Genomic DNA, 6558 nt, shown 5'->3' on the forward strand with positions numbered 1-6558 from the left:
GGCTCAGAATATTTGCTTTCTTAAGATTCAGCACCCTTTCTCAGAATTGATACAATATTTCTTAAGAGGTTTACCTTGTCAAACATTGTTAAAATGTAAATAAAGTAAATAAAATGGATTTGAAGCCACAGGGTGCCTTTAATAGCTTTTTGTCTCAGATGTGAAATAAATATGAACTTTATTTAAACTGCAGATTTCTTTGAGATTGCAGAAAATGACAGTTATATTCCTATGCTGTTCACTACAGCTTTGTCTGGCTTTAATTTTTGGAGTCAAGGGGCAAAAAGCGATACCTATGGATTTTGCGTTAAGAGGAGGTTCATAAATTATGGATGAAGTGGGACAGTTATTGGTATTTAAAGACATCATTCTTCTGGATGAATATTAATAGGGGTAAAAACCTGAAGGAATTCCGAATAAAAACTTTCTGAAATAGAGCAACTGAACAAAGATTGCATGATTCAATAAATAATACCATTGATACTGAAATGATGGATTATTTAAATACGCACATTGATGCTCTAGATTTTGCCTGCTCTATATATAGAGGAGCGATTCCTCACAGCGCAGTTTTTGAACTAAGTCAGTCCACCGAGTTCGTTTTCAAGGTGGTGGTTCCTATAATGAGCAGCTTGAATGAAACCTTTGCATCGTTAACTCATGCCACTGTAACCTTTGTGTCTGAGGTGGATTGATGTAGTAGGTTGAGGTTGCCCTGGGCTGACCAACAAGCAACCAAAACCAGGCAAGCGTGGATTGTTGGCAACCCAGTTGCTAGAGCTGTCTTCTCTGGTAGAAAAGGTAAGTATAATACCCACTCCCAAAAGATTGCATCAACTTGTTAACTGTTTTTAATCATCTGAGAAACGTAAAGTTTTTTTGTATTTTTTAACTCTGTTTTCTTACCAAGGAATAGCATAATGAAAATGGTGCCAATGAAATAAATATGCAAACTGCTAAGCAAGAGTAGACTGACAGGGACGGTGGAAGGCAAGTGGAAATGTAAAAGGAACATACAAGATGACAGTCAAAGTCAAGAGAAGAAACTAAATATAGACATAACTTATGGACTCGAGGTATGCAGGTCTAGTTAGGCCTGGTATCCACTTTGTTGCGTTTTTTTTCTCTCTTCTCCCGGTGAAATAACTAACAGTTCTGCTTCCTTCCCCAGCCCAAATTTGAAGCTTTGGCTAGATCTGATCTTTGCCTGGCTTTAAGTACGTATGTTTTGCACAATACAAAATCATACTCATTTTACATGAAATACTGGAAACAAATCTGTTTTCTTATGCTTCTTTTTTTTTAGGCTATTTTGTTGTGTTGCCCTAGCTTTCTAGAGGATGTAGTAGGGATCTATGCACTACTGGATAAGGATTTAATGAATTTTTAAAGAAATTGCTGAGTTTACCCATTATTTCTAAACCTTAGTGAAAGAAGTGTAACTGATCATTTTAGAATAATTCTGTTTTTGTGAGTTCTCAGAGATTATTGGTTTCAGATAAGTTATTCCTACTTACATCAGCTAATTCTTTTTTTATTTTTGGTGAATCATGCACAGTATAATAGAGATCTGATATGCAGAGGCTGAAACAGTAATTACAGAGTCACTGTGTGGAGCCTTGTGAGATGATGCCCTTACTGTGAAGCATTCTGTTTTGTCAATAAGCTTACATCAATACTTGGCAGGTCATTTATGCAGCTTTAATGGTTCAGAATATAAACTAGACAAAGTGACTAATATCAAATTGGAGCTGCTTTGCATCTGCAGTTGACAAATCCTATTTTGAAAGCATGCATGAACATGAGGATCAAACTTAGCTTTTTACATTAACTTTTTATTTTATCTCTCTTCTTTTTTCCTTTTTTTTTTTTTTTTTTTTTTTCTTCCCCCAATGGGGAAGTGTCTGATACACTTCTAATTTACCTGTTGTTGATTTCCTGATTTTATTCTGAATCTCTTGCAGCTGAGATGTCCTTACCATTGGAGAAGCAATTAACAAAATCCCTGACTGGAGTATATGCAACATCTGTTATGGAAGCATAAAAGGTTAACCTAAATCCCAACATGCAGAGATGTCATACTAGAACAAATCAGCATGTGGAATTACCTGGAGGCGCCACAAGGTTAAGGTGGAGCATATGTATGGTAAAAAGGTTGTTTATAACTAGCAGAATGAATTTTTCAGGATGAGAAGGTCAGACATGCAGAAATGAAGACTGTCTGTGATGAGCAGAGATTGTTTTAGGCTCCAGATTTCATCTGGTAAACCCCAAGCTGGAAAATTTTTTTTTGTACGTCCAAGCTGAAAACATTTAAAGAAAGGATTGCACAGATGCCACAAACTGTCCTTTCTGGATGGGCTTACACTTACCAGTCAGCTGTATTGTATACTATGTTTTCATCCGAGTATATTTTGTACTAGGTTCAGCAGATTGGTCAAATTTGATTCTCAAGAAGGCTATTACCAGACAGTGTGAGCTGGTTTTAACCTTTACATATCGGAGTCCTTCAGCTTGCTTCAAATCCAATGCATGTTGGTACAAGAGCATCTTGCAGCGCATGTGTAATTTCCAAATCTAAATATTGGGGGTTCTATGTTGGGTATATCTGAGACAGTGTCTTAAACGACTAAAATGTATACATGTCTGGTAATTGTAAAATTTTGGAACATTCACATTGGATCTTCATATGATTTGTAAACAGTTCTTCTACTGCTTTTGTTGATCAAGGTAGGTATAGAGTACCACACACTCACTTCCAGCTGTTTCCTAGGGTAAAGTTTAATTCCAGGACATTTTGGTGTTCTCCAAAGGCTTTGCACTGGTGTGTGATTTTTGTCTACGGTCTGTTCTAAATTCATTCTACTTTGTACTCAACATTTGCATGTACGTGTTTCAATATGTAAACACTCCTGCATTAGCCTATGTATGCTAGGGCTGTTGGAGCTGGCACAACAAAAATGTGAATATGCTGGAAGGAATTCAGGGGGGAAAAAAAGCTACCAAAGAGATTGGAGATTGAAGGGACCAATTAGTGGGGAAAAGATTGAATGGTTTGATTGTGCCCCTTTCATGCAGGCAAAATTCAATGGAATATTATGTATATGGTTTTGGAGGCAGTGAGGGACATCAGCCGAAAAAGGAGACATAGTCAGGGAAATATAACTGAAGGGGTATGATAGCAGTCTCAAATGCTTGAATAGGGAAGAAATTTAAAATGTATTTCAGAGCAACAAAATGAAAATAAAAAGGTTAAATTAACTGTAGAAAATTAACTTACAGACAGAAGGAAAGGGAATAACAACAAAAGTAGAAGGGAAAAGAAAAGTCAATGAAAATTAAATTCTTTACACTGTGCAATGGCAACACCAGAAAAGCTATAGAGAATCCATTGCCGGGATTATTTAATATGTAACTACTTTAGCCTTCACATCTTCTAATGCTTGGAAAAGACAGGCATTTTGAAAGAATGGAGTAATGGACCTTGGGTGATACCATCTCTGATCTCTGTGTGATGTGTGTGCATTTATGCGAGTATGAATAATGTTTGAAAAGGATAGGTCTTGCACGTGGAGTTGTTCCCTGAAATTTTAAGCGTTTAACTTAAAGAATGCCTGGAAGGTGGTAACACAAGGGTTTATTCTTATCCTAATTCGGTTGCTCTGTATTTTGTTTGTATTGTCAGGTACTTGATGTACTTCGAGTCAGATTTTCAATTGGCTTTTCGGTAAGAATTCATTCCATTTTGGGTGTACACCTGCAAACACGGGGCCCACCCGGCAGCTGTGGTCTTTACCTGCTAAATACTTGGCTAGATGCAGTTACTGAGACCCTGGAAACACTGCTTTTGTTCAGTACTATGCTACATGGTCTAATGGGCCTCTAGATTGGGATTGCTTTTCGGTCTTCCATACATTACAAATATTCCAGACTTGAAATATGTAAAAAAGAAGTTTGGCTATTATTTTTCCTTCAGTGTGTTGGGTGGTTTTCTTATAGTTTTGTTTTGGGGTTTTGCATGTGTTTTCTAGTCATCTGGAAAGGATTTAATTGTTTTCAATGAGTTACTGAACTTTTTTTTTCCTAACTACCAGAAACCATGGCAAAAAGTACTTTCTATAACCTTGGTTATGTAAGCAGAGATGTTTACTTTCATTACTCTATGCTATGTTTAGTTCATTATGTAAGTCGTTGACAATTGCTAGGATTTTTTTAGATGTTTTACTTCATTTTATATACTGCCTGTAGATAGTTCTTCTACCACAAAATGCAAATTTCCCTCTTGGAGCAACAAAAGGAATGTCTGCATCAATAATGAAGTAACTGGTTATTAGATTTACATACCAACTGATGTGTTAGGGGGGTTTAGATTATTTCATTACTTCTACCTCCTTTCTGAAGGTTAACACTCTGGTTAGACAACCTTGTTTACCACTTCTAATATGTCCCATGATTGATTGAGTCACCTTATCAACATTTCTGATTTGTTTTTTTGCCATTTCCTTTAGGGCATACCTGCCTTTTAGAAATGGGCTATGGGGGAAAATCAGAACTAATGTAAAACTCTGAGTATTCCTTTCTGTTCAAGACTGGGTAGAAATGCCCTGTGTGCATTTTGTCACTTGTTATGAGTATCTGTAGTTCAGCTTTTCAGCCCATGACATGCAATTTCTCCTTCAACTCTCACCTTTTCTTTGCCTGTATGTCACAAATTCCCTGTATATATACAAGTTGTCACGTCCTAGAAAAAAAAGTGTATTTTGGCAATAAGACAGTTCTGATTTTTGAGAGCAGCTTGCTTTAAAACTTGCTTGCCACAGCTCTGCCTTTGAAGGAGAAGGATTCGAGTTTCAACTGCTCTGTAATTTTGTAATGGATTACATTTCATTTTGTTTCTATTTTAATCTTCTATAGATAAAATTTCTATCTTTTCTTCATCTAAGACAGCATCTGCAGTGTACTTTTTTAAGGAAAAGGAAAAAAAAAAAAACCCACAAAACACCACCCCACAACAGCAGAAAACCCCAACCACCCTCCGTTATCTTAAGTAAAAATGTGAAAATTCCCCCAAGTGGGAGCAGGGAGGAAAAAAAAAAAACCTTGAAAAACAAAGGTTGTGAACTGATTTGAAATATACCTGGACTGTGGCTAAATAACTTTATTGACAAATCATACTTCAATAATTTTTTGAAGTGCTTGCCTAATCAGGGTTTATTATTCTTAACACCCATATAAGTGTAAGCTAAGTTACTAATACAGTGCTAAACTTGGTTTTCTGTATTGTGCTTTGCTTTTCAACAGCTGACTCGTAATGCTTAGGTTTTATTGGCTGGAGTCTTATATCTGTATTTCATATCCATATCAAAACCATGGATTGTTACACCTATGAAGAGCAGATGTACTTACTTTTTATAATCCTTGTCTCGTATGTAGTGTTCCAGGTGATGTCAGGACATACAGCTTAGCAGCTGATTATATTTGTTTACACTTACTGCTGTGTGAAGAACAGCTGTTATAAATAGTAGTTTGAGAAAGAAAGTGTCAAGAAGTGAAATACTGTAAGAATTAAAATTGATGCTGTCTTTCATCAATGTTGAGACTGTCAGAACTTGTATGAGCCAGCCCTAACTATCCACAGCAGGCAATGCGGTGCCAGCCTGTTGTTAGATAACCAACATTTAACAAGTAGCAGTGTGTAGATGTACTGTGTGGTTTAAAACATTGTGTTAAGCATCATTAAAGCTGAGTCTCCGTAGAGCCTTATTAAAAAAGTCCTTTCTTTGTAATAAAACATTTCTCTCTGACTGTTTCAATTAAGGCTGTAACAATACAAACAAAATGCCTCCTAATTCAGTATCATGCTGGAGAACCACTGTTACTGTCAAGTTGTGAAGGCAGGTGGAAAAAAGGAACTATCTTTATAAACCTCTGTCTAATCAGCAAATGAGAAGCATCAGATGGATTTCTTGGTTTTCTTGCATCCATCATCCCTGTTAAGTTTTATATTTGCAGATATTTCAGTGCCTGTTGGTTCACTGTTTGTCAGCTGCAATCCCCTTTATGTAACTTATTGCCACCAAGGTTTAAGATTCACAGAAGCTGGTGTGCTGGGCATGTCTGCCTACGCTGGTTGGTTCAGTGATGTTCAGTTGTAAACTGATGGTGTGAAGTATTCTTTATTTGTCTGGGGAAAAAATAATAGCAGTATATGTATGCTTGGGCAGCGTACCAGCAACCTCACTGTGTTTGGCATGGCTCAAGTTCTTCCTAACACCATTTAGCTCGGTTTTTAAAATGGACTCCTACAGCACGATCTCTACCTGTGTGGAGTCCCATGGACTTCCTTTTGGTTGGTGAAGCGTACAGCACTGGAAACTTCATAATTTGACACAGTGGTCAAAATGAACTTGCCCAGTTACCTTCTGTTGGATGTCAGGTCTTAATTATAAGACACAAAGGGAAATAGAATCTGTATGTTAAAAATTTAGGAGCTTTCAGACAACCCCAACAGATGAGAATCCCAAAGAGCTGCTTAATTCTCTTGGACTCTTGAAATAC

General features: G+C 36.9%; 1 long non-coding RNA gene across 1 annotated transcript; it reads left to right on the forward strand.

The window, feature by feature from the left end:
* The first annotated feature begins 206 nt into the window (after window positions 1–206).
* Window positions 207–2549, forward strand: LOC114012814 (uncharacterized). Its single transcript, XR_003555522.2, has 3 exons — window positions 207–801; window positions 911–1076; window positions 1965–2549. It is a non-coding gene; the product is annotated as an uncharacterized LOC114012814 (long non-coding RNA).
* Window positions 2550–6558: the final 4009 nt, after the last annotated feature.

This window comes from Falco peregrinus, chromosome 2 (genome assembly GCF_023634155.1).
Source record: "Falco peregrinus isolate bFalPer1 chromosome 2, bFalPer1.pri, whole genome shotgun sequence".
Classification (NCBI taxonomy): Eukaryota; Metazoa; Chordata; class Aves; order Falconiformes; family Falconidae; genus Falco; species Falco peregrinus.